We start from the raw sequence: 8,003 nt of genomic DNA, 5'->3' as shown, positions 1-8,003 counted from the left end.
GAAAATGTTGATAAATAGTTTGCTGCACTATCATCTGTGTTGGTTAAACTTTCCTAATCTCTATAATTTCATGCTAAATTGGAGACACTAACTAGTTACAGACTTTTTTTAAAGATTAGCAATATATGTTTATGATTACTATAGTGCCTAGCAAAGTATTGGTACTCTATAAGTTCCTATAAATCATAGAAGAATAATTTTTGTTCTATGATGATGATATAGTTATTATAAAACCAGTGCAAAAACATTGATAGGCACTTGACATAAACAGATATATTAAGTAAGTAACCCATATAAACATAATTATTTCATATCTGATATTGACTATTTATTAAAATTTATATTTCAATATAGGAACACAGAAAGATATTAAGACAGATACACATCTACCTTAGAGACTCAGGTTCGTTCTATTTTAACTGATCTAAAAGAAAATCTTGCATGAATCACGTTTTTAAGATTAACTTCAAAACATAATGCAGGGTGAAATGCTACTAAGAAAAACTTTTTCGAAGGGAAAAGATACTTTTAGTCAACATAGACATTGACGGTTTGTAACTGCAGTGCCTATTTCAAGGGGTTGAGAGAGAAGCCCCTGAAATGCTTTGGATGACCATATCATGTGTGTTAGCAAACATAGCATAAAGTTCAACTAGCTAAATTCCTGATCCTACCTTGAATGTCAAGTTGTATTACAGCATACAATAGTAATAAATTCTGTAATTAATTTAGCCGAATTTAATATTACATCTGAAGAAAAAAATGAGTGATTTTACTTTGTCGTATTTGTCAATAAATGATGTCATTAATGCAAAAATACCAGTTTTTGAAAAAATCTAATAAGGCCATTGTTTGATATTTTCCCTTTTAAAACATTATGTCTTCCAGATTTATGATTATGTACTCAGCATGTTTCATAAATAAATTTTGGTGTACATTTATGCCAAGTTCTGAAGTTCTTCCAATAACTTTTTTTCCCTAAATACATTTTGGAAATCTCTTCATTAATATTTCCAGTTGCTAGGCAACACCTCCTCTTTCCTCGTTGCTATGGTGACCCTTGAATCAGGGAGGACAGGAAGCCATCTGTTTAAACCAAAACCCTTCCTTTCTTTAAAGTATGGCCTGCTCTACTGCCAGAGACAAGGAGGAGTACGTTAAATATGACTTAAAGTTTAGACAAATACAAGGGTAAAACTCCAAAATCATAATTTTTTGGTCTGAAAAATAATTGCTTCTTAATAGAACATGAAATCACTCTGATGCAAAATGCTGTATTCACAACAGATTGAAATTATACTCTGAAATTTTAAAAACAAAATATACAGTGAATAAAACCAACCAAAATAACCTCAGGTGCTTTAAATATCGATTTTATTTTATTTTATGTGTCTTTATTTGTCTATACCTGCACATCCTAAGATAACATTTTAAAAGAACTTTTGAATAAGTAACCAAAACACTCGACTGGTTTAATACCTTGGTATTTTTGGAAGATAAATGAAAAAGTTGGTGCTAAGACTATTCTGAGTAAAAATTGAAATTTGCCTTTGTTTTTGCTTTCCCATAGTGAAACAAATATCATTTCTTGGACTACTAACTAAGTGGTTTCAGAATGTGCCTGGAGATTTGGCTTTATTGTGGTTAAAATTTTACCAAGTATCATTTGTACATAGGTGAATATTCATAAAAGAGGTATTCCCAGTAATTTATTTAAAAAGCTAAATGGAGAAAGCATGCTTTCACTTATTTGAGGTGTAAATAGATTTGGTGATTACTACAGTATTTTTAACACCGTAAATGTGAATCATACCCTTCCTTTATAATATTAATTCCTTTACAATACTTCCATCATTATAATCCCATTGACTTTCAGGATTGTGCTCTTGTCCATTATTTCAAAATCTCATTATTATGTAACAGATTATTAATAAGAATGAGCTCTGGTTTCACCTTTCAATATTCTTCTTTTGACCACTTGCCAAAATGTGTTTGACATTTCACTGACTTGCTTTTGGGGCTAACCCTGAAAATGTCTTTCTTTCCTTTAAAAATAATGCAATGTGGTGCAGAACCAAGAGCTTCCTAACTATTCATACATAGCTGGAGTGCATATTTATGTTTATGTGCGTGCAAGAGTAATAATATCAACTTCATCTTGAGCACAAATTAATTTGCATGCCACTTACTATAATGGAGTTCTCCTTTCCTACCCTATTAATCCCAAAATAAGAAAATGCAGTCAGCATTATAATGTTTTGGTTTTATTATGCAAATATATTTTTAATTCAGTATATATTTATCAAGGAAAAAGAATGGCATATATTTCAAGTAAAACTAGGTGAAAATCTGTATCATTTTCTTTTTTTATATGCTTCCACAATTTTTTGACTTTTATTTTAGATTTAGGGAGTATATATGCAGATTTGTTTCCTGAGTATATTGCATGATGCTGAGGTTTGGGATATGTGATCCCATCACTCAGGTACTGAGCATAGTTCCCAATAGTTTTTAGAAGCTTGTCCCCCTCCTTCGCTCCACCACTTCCCCACTAGTTGTCCTCAGAGTCTATTGTTGCCATGTTTATGTCCATGAGTACCTGAAATATAGCTCCCACTTATACATGAGCACATGTGGTACTTGGTTTTCTGTTACTGTCTTAATCAGCAGCTACTAGCTTCTAGCTGCATCATGTTTCTGCATAGAACATAATTTAGTTCTGCTTAATGACTGCATAGTATTCCATGGTGTATACATACCATGTTTTCTTTATACAGTCCACCATTGATGGGCACCTGGGTTGATTCTATGCCTATGTTATTGTGAGTAGCACCGTGATGAACCTGCAAGTACATGTCTTTTTATAGAATGATTTGTTTTCGTTTGATATACACCCAGTATTCGGATCACTGGATCAAAAGGTAATTCTGTCTTAAGTTCTTTGGGAAATCTCCAAAATGCTTCCCACAGTGGTTGAACTAACTTACGTTCCCACAAACAGTGTATAAATGTTCCTATTCTCTACAGCTTCACCAACACCCATTATTTTTTGACTTTTTAATAATAGACATTCTTACAGGCGTGAGATGGTATTTCACTGCAGCTTTGATTTGCATTTCTCTAATGATTAGTGTTGTTGAGCATATTTTCCTATGTATGCTGACAATGTGTATGTCAATAATGTGTATGTCTTTTAAAAAGTGTCTGTTTGTGCCCTTGCTCACTTTTTAATACAGTTGCTCATTTTATACTTGTAAATTTGTTTAAGTTCCTTACCGATTCTGAATCTTACACCGTTGTCAGATGCATAGCTTGTGAATACTTTCTCCCATTCTGTAAGGTGTTTACTTTTTGTGCAGTTTATTTTGCCTTGCAGACAAGTTTTGGTTTAATTAGATCTCTTATCAATTTTTGCTTCTGTTGCAATTGCCTTTGAGGTCTTCATCATAATTCTTTTTCAAGACCAGTGTCCAGTTATTTCCTAGGTTTTCTTCCAGGACTCTAATACTTTAAGGTCCTACATTGAAGATTTTAACCCATCTTGAGTTAATTTTTGTATATGGTAAAAGGTAGGGGTCCAGTTTCATTATTCTGCATATGGCTTTCCAGGTACCCCAGTGCCATTTGTTGAATAGGGAGGCCTTTCACCATTACTCATTTTTTCAGCCTTGTTTAAGATTAGATGGAACTAAGTGTGCAACTTAATTCTGGTTTCTCTATTCTGTTCCCTTGATCCATTTATCTGTTTTTGTACCACTACCATGCTGTTTTGGTTACTGTAGCCTCATAGCATATTCTGAAGTCAGCTAATGTGATACCTTCAACATGTGCTTTTTACTTACTATTATTTTGCCTATTTAGGCTATTTTTTGTTCGATATGTATTTCAGAATAATTTTCTTTTTCCATGTCTGTGCAAAATGAAATTGGTCATTTGGTAGGAACGGTGCTGAATTTGTCAGTTGTTTTGGGGAGTATGGCCATTTTAATGATATTGATTATTTCAATTCAATAGCATGCTACGTGTCATTTATTATTTTTAGTAGTGTTCTCTAGTTCTCCTTGTAGAGATCTTTTACTCTGTTTTTAGATGTATTCCTAGGTATTTGATTTTTTTGTGTGGCTATTGTCATTGGGGTTGCATTCTTGATTTGCCTTTCAGTTGAATGTTATTGGTGTATGGAAATGTTACTGATTTTTGTACATTGATTTTTTACCGTTTCTAATGGCTTTTTGGTGAATAGTTTGAATTCTTTTCCTATTTCATTTATCTACTTAGACGTCCTTTTTCCCTTATCTTGCCTAATTGCTGTAGCTAGCATTTACAGTACTATTTTGCATTGGAATGGTGAGAGTGGGTATCCTTGTCTTGTTGTAGTTCTCAAGGGGAATGCTTTCAGTTTTAATCCATTTGATGTGATGTTAAATGTGGATTTTTCATACATGGCTCTTATTTTTTTGAGGTGTGTTGCTTTGATGCCTACTTTATTGAGGGTTTTTATCATAAAGTGATGGCAAATTTTATTGGAAGTGTTTCCTTCATCTATTGAGAGGTTCATATGTTTTTAAAAAAATATTGTTTATGTAGTGAATCACATTTATTGATTTGGGTTTGTTGAATCAAACTTGAATCTCAGGAATTAAGCCTACTTGATCATGGTGAATTAACTTTTTGATATGCTGCTGGATTTGGTTTACCAGTATATTGTTGAGGATTTTGTGCCCATGTTCATCAGGGATATTGGCTGGTAGTTTTATTTTTTATTGTGTCTTTGCCAGTCTTTGGTTTCAGGGTGATGCTGGCTTCTTCAAACGAGTTAGGGAGAATTTCATCCTCCATTTTTTGGAATATTTCCAGTAGAATTGGTACGACCTCTTTTTGTATCTGATAGAATTAGAAACCATCTGGTCTGCGATCTCTTTGGTTGGTAAGTTTTTTTTTTATCAGTGATTCAAATTTGGAACTCAATATTTGTCTGTCCAGTATTTCAATTTCTTCCTGTTTCTATCTTTGGAGGTTGTGTGTTTCTAGGAATGTATCCATTTCCTCTAGATTTTCTAGATTGTGTGCATAGAGGTATCCATTCATATTAGTCTGAGGTTCTTTTGTATTTCTGAGAAATTCATTTAAATATCACCTTTGTAGATTCTAATTGTGCTAATTTGAATCCTTTTTCCTTTTTTCTTTGATAATCTAGCTACCAGTCTATTAATCTTTTTATCTTTTCAAATAACCTAACTTTTGCTTTTGATGATTCTTCATATGGATTATTAGGTCTTAATTTCATTCAGTTGTACTCTAATTTTAGCTATGCCTCTTCTTTTGGTAGTTTTGGGTTTAGTTTATTATCGTTTTTCTGGGTTACTGTAGGTGTGCTGTTAGATCGTTGATTTGAGACCTTTCCTTTTGAGGTAGGTGTTTAGTGCTATACTTTCCTCTTAACATTGCTATGGCTACATCCCAAAGATGTTGGTATGTTATGTCTTTGTTTTCATTTATTTGAAAAAAAAATAAATTTATGTCTTGATTTCATTATTTACCCAAATGTCATTCAGAAGCAAGTTTTTAAATTTTCACGTCATTATGTGTTTTGTGATATGTTCTTGGAATTGATTTACATTTTTATTACACTGTGGTCTAAGAGTATGATTTGTATGATTCCAATTTTTAAAAATTTATTAAGACTTTACGGCCAATTACGTGGTTGATCTTGGACTTTGTCCCATGTAAAGATAAGAAAAATGTATATTTAGTGGTTGATGGGTAGAGTATCCTGTAGATTTTTATTAGATCCAATTGGTCAAGTGTCAAGTTTGGGCCCAGAATGTCTTTGTTAGTGTTCTGCTTCAATAGTCTGTCTACTGCTGTCAGAGTGCTGTGATGTCCTCACTATCATTATATGGCTGCCTAAATCTTTTCATAGTTCTAGAAGTACTTGTTTATGAATCTGTGTGCTTCATTGTTGGGTGCTTATATATTTGGGATAGTTAACTCATTTTGTTGAATTGCACACTTTATGATTATGTAATGCCTTTATTTGTCATTTTATACTGTTGCTGGTTGAAAGACTGTTTTATCTCATATGGGAATAGTGACTTTTGCTCATATTTGTTTTCTATTTGTGTTGTAGCTCTTACTCCGACCCTTTTCTCTTTTCTCTGAACATGTAAGTGTCATTATGTGTGCGATGGGTCTTTTAAAAACAGCAGCTAGATGGGTCTTCCTTTTTTTTCTTTCTTTCTTTTTTTTTTTTTTTTTTTGTTCAACTTACCTGTGTGTGCCTTTTTGCTGGGGAGTTTACACCATTTACTTTCAAAATTAATATTGATAAGTGAGGTTTAAAAGCTGTTGTGAAGTTGTGAGCTTGTTGACTTCTAGTTTCTATTGCGTGGTTGCTTTATAGGATCTGCAGGCTATGTACTCAAGTGTGTTTGTGTGGCAGCAAGTATCATCCTTTTGTTTCAACATTGAGAACTCCCTTAAGGATCTTTTGTATTGGTAATGAATTCCCTTAGTGCTTGCTTCTCTGGAAAATATTTTATTTCTCCTTCACTTACAAAGCTTAGTTTGAGGGATATAAAATTCTTAGTTGGAATTTATTTTATTCAGAATATTGAAAATAGGCCACCAATCTCTCCTGGATTGGATGGTTTCTCCTGAGAAGTCCACTAAGTCCACTGTAAGCCTTTTGAGTTCCCCCCACCCCCGCCCAACTCGAGTTTTTGTTTTGTTTTGTTTTGTTTGAGGTATAGTCTCACTCTCTCACCCAGGCTGGAGTGCAGTGTTGTGATCTCGGCTCACTTCAACCTCTGCCTCCTTGGTTCAAGCGATTCTCATGCCTTAGCCTCATAAGCATCTGGGACTACTGGCACATTCCTGGATAATTTTTTGTATTTTTAGTAGAGATGGCTTTTCACCATGTTGGCCAGGCTAGTTTCAAACTCCTGACCTCAGGTGATCTGCCTGCCTTGGCCTCTCAAAGTGCTGGGATTACAGATGTGAGCCACTGCACCCAGCCCTATGAGGTTCCTTTGGTATGTAATTTGCCCTTTATCACTAGCTGCCTTTAAGAGTTTTTCTTTAGTATTGATATTGGACTGTCTGGAGACTATATGCCTTGGTGATGTTCATTTTGTCTAATATCTCACTGATAGTCTCTAGATTTCCTACATCTGGATGTTTACCTATCTAGCAAACTTAGGAAATCTTCTTGAATTATTTCCTCAAATATATTTTCCAAGTTGATTACTTTTTATCTCCAAAATATCTACAGTTCACAGGTTTGAACACTTTACATAATCCTATATTTCTTAATAAGTTTATTCATTTAAAAAAATTATTTTTTGGAAATTTTTGTCTGACTAGGTTGGTTCAAAAGATTGGTCTTCAAACTCTGAAATTTCTTCTGTTGCTTGGTCCAGTCTCTTGATAAAGCTTTCAATTATATTTTGAAAGTTCTTAAGTTAGTTTTTCAATTCCAGAAGCTCTAATAGATTTCTTTTCAAGATGTTTATTTCTTCCTCCATTTCCTGGATAGCATTAGAATTTTCTTTGTGTTTATTATCAACTTAAACTTAAACATAAAGAGCACTTAAACATAAAGAGCACCATTACACCATGATCTAAGTCCAGGAATGGTGGGGCAGTACAGGTTGCTGGTCTAGGCAAGTGGATGTTCTTAATGCCTGTATTTCTGCCTGGGGTTGGAGCAGAGAGGCCCCTGCTACACCATGATCTCAGGAGAGCAGGGTGGGACCCCAAACAATGGTACACACAGATCAATTTCATGTTACTAAGCTGTCCCTGGCTGCAAGTCATACTACCTGGGAGAAAATGCAGCTGGAGAAGGTCTCGTCCTGCCCCAGGCTTGCCATGAGGGACAGCACAATTCCAGCCCTACTGCTGGGGCACTTTCAGCAGTTCTGACTGTGGAGATCACTACTGGGCTCCAGAGCAGGTGTTCCAATCCCTGTCCTGAAACTAAAATGCCTGTTCAGCCACAC

At 34.4% G+C, this 8,003-nt stretch overlaps 1 long non-coding RNA gene across 1 annotated transcript in view; it reads left to right on the top strand.

Annotated features, from left to right (window-relative positions):
* The first annotated feature begins 1,075 nt into the window (after positions 1–1,075).
* The window catches only part of LOC105472989 (uncharacterized), a 31,570-nt gene continuing 24,642 nt past the window's right edge, over positions 1,076–8,003 (top strand). The window contains exon 1 of the long non-coding RNA XR_003016110.2: positions 1,076–1,152. This is a non-coding gene — a long non-coding RNA (uncharacterized lncRNA). The remainder of the gene's footprint in view (positions 1,153–8,003) is intronic.

This window comes from Macaca nemestrina, chromosome 6, assembly GCF_043159975.1.
Source record: "Macaca nemestrina isolate mMacNem1 chromosome 6, mMacNem.hap1, whole genome shotgun sequence".
In the NCBI taxonomy this organism is placed as follows: domain Eukaryota; kingdom Metazoa; phylum Chordata; class Mammalia; order Primates; family Cercopithecidae; genus Macaca; species Macaca nemestrina.
This window is presented reverse-complemented; position numbering and strand designations above follow the sequence as displayed.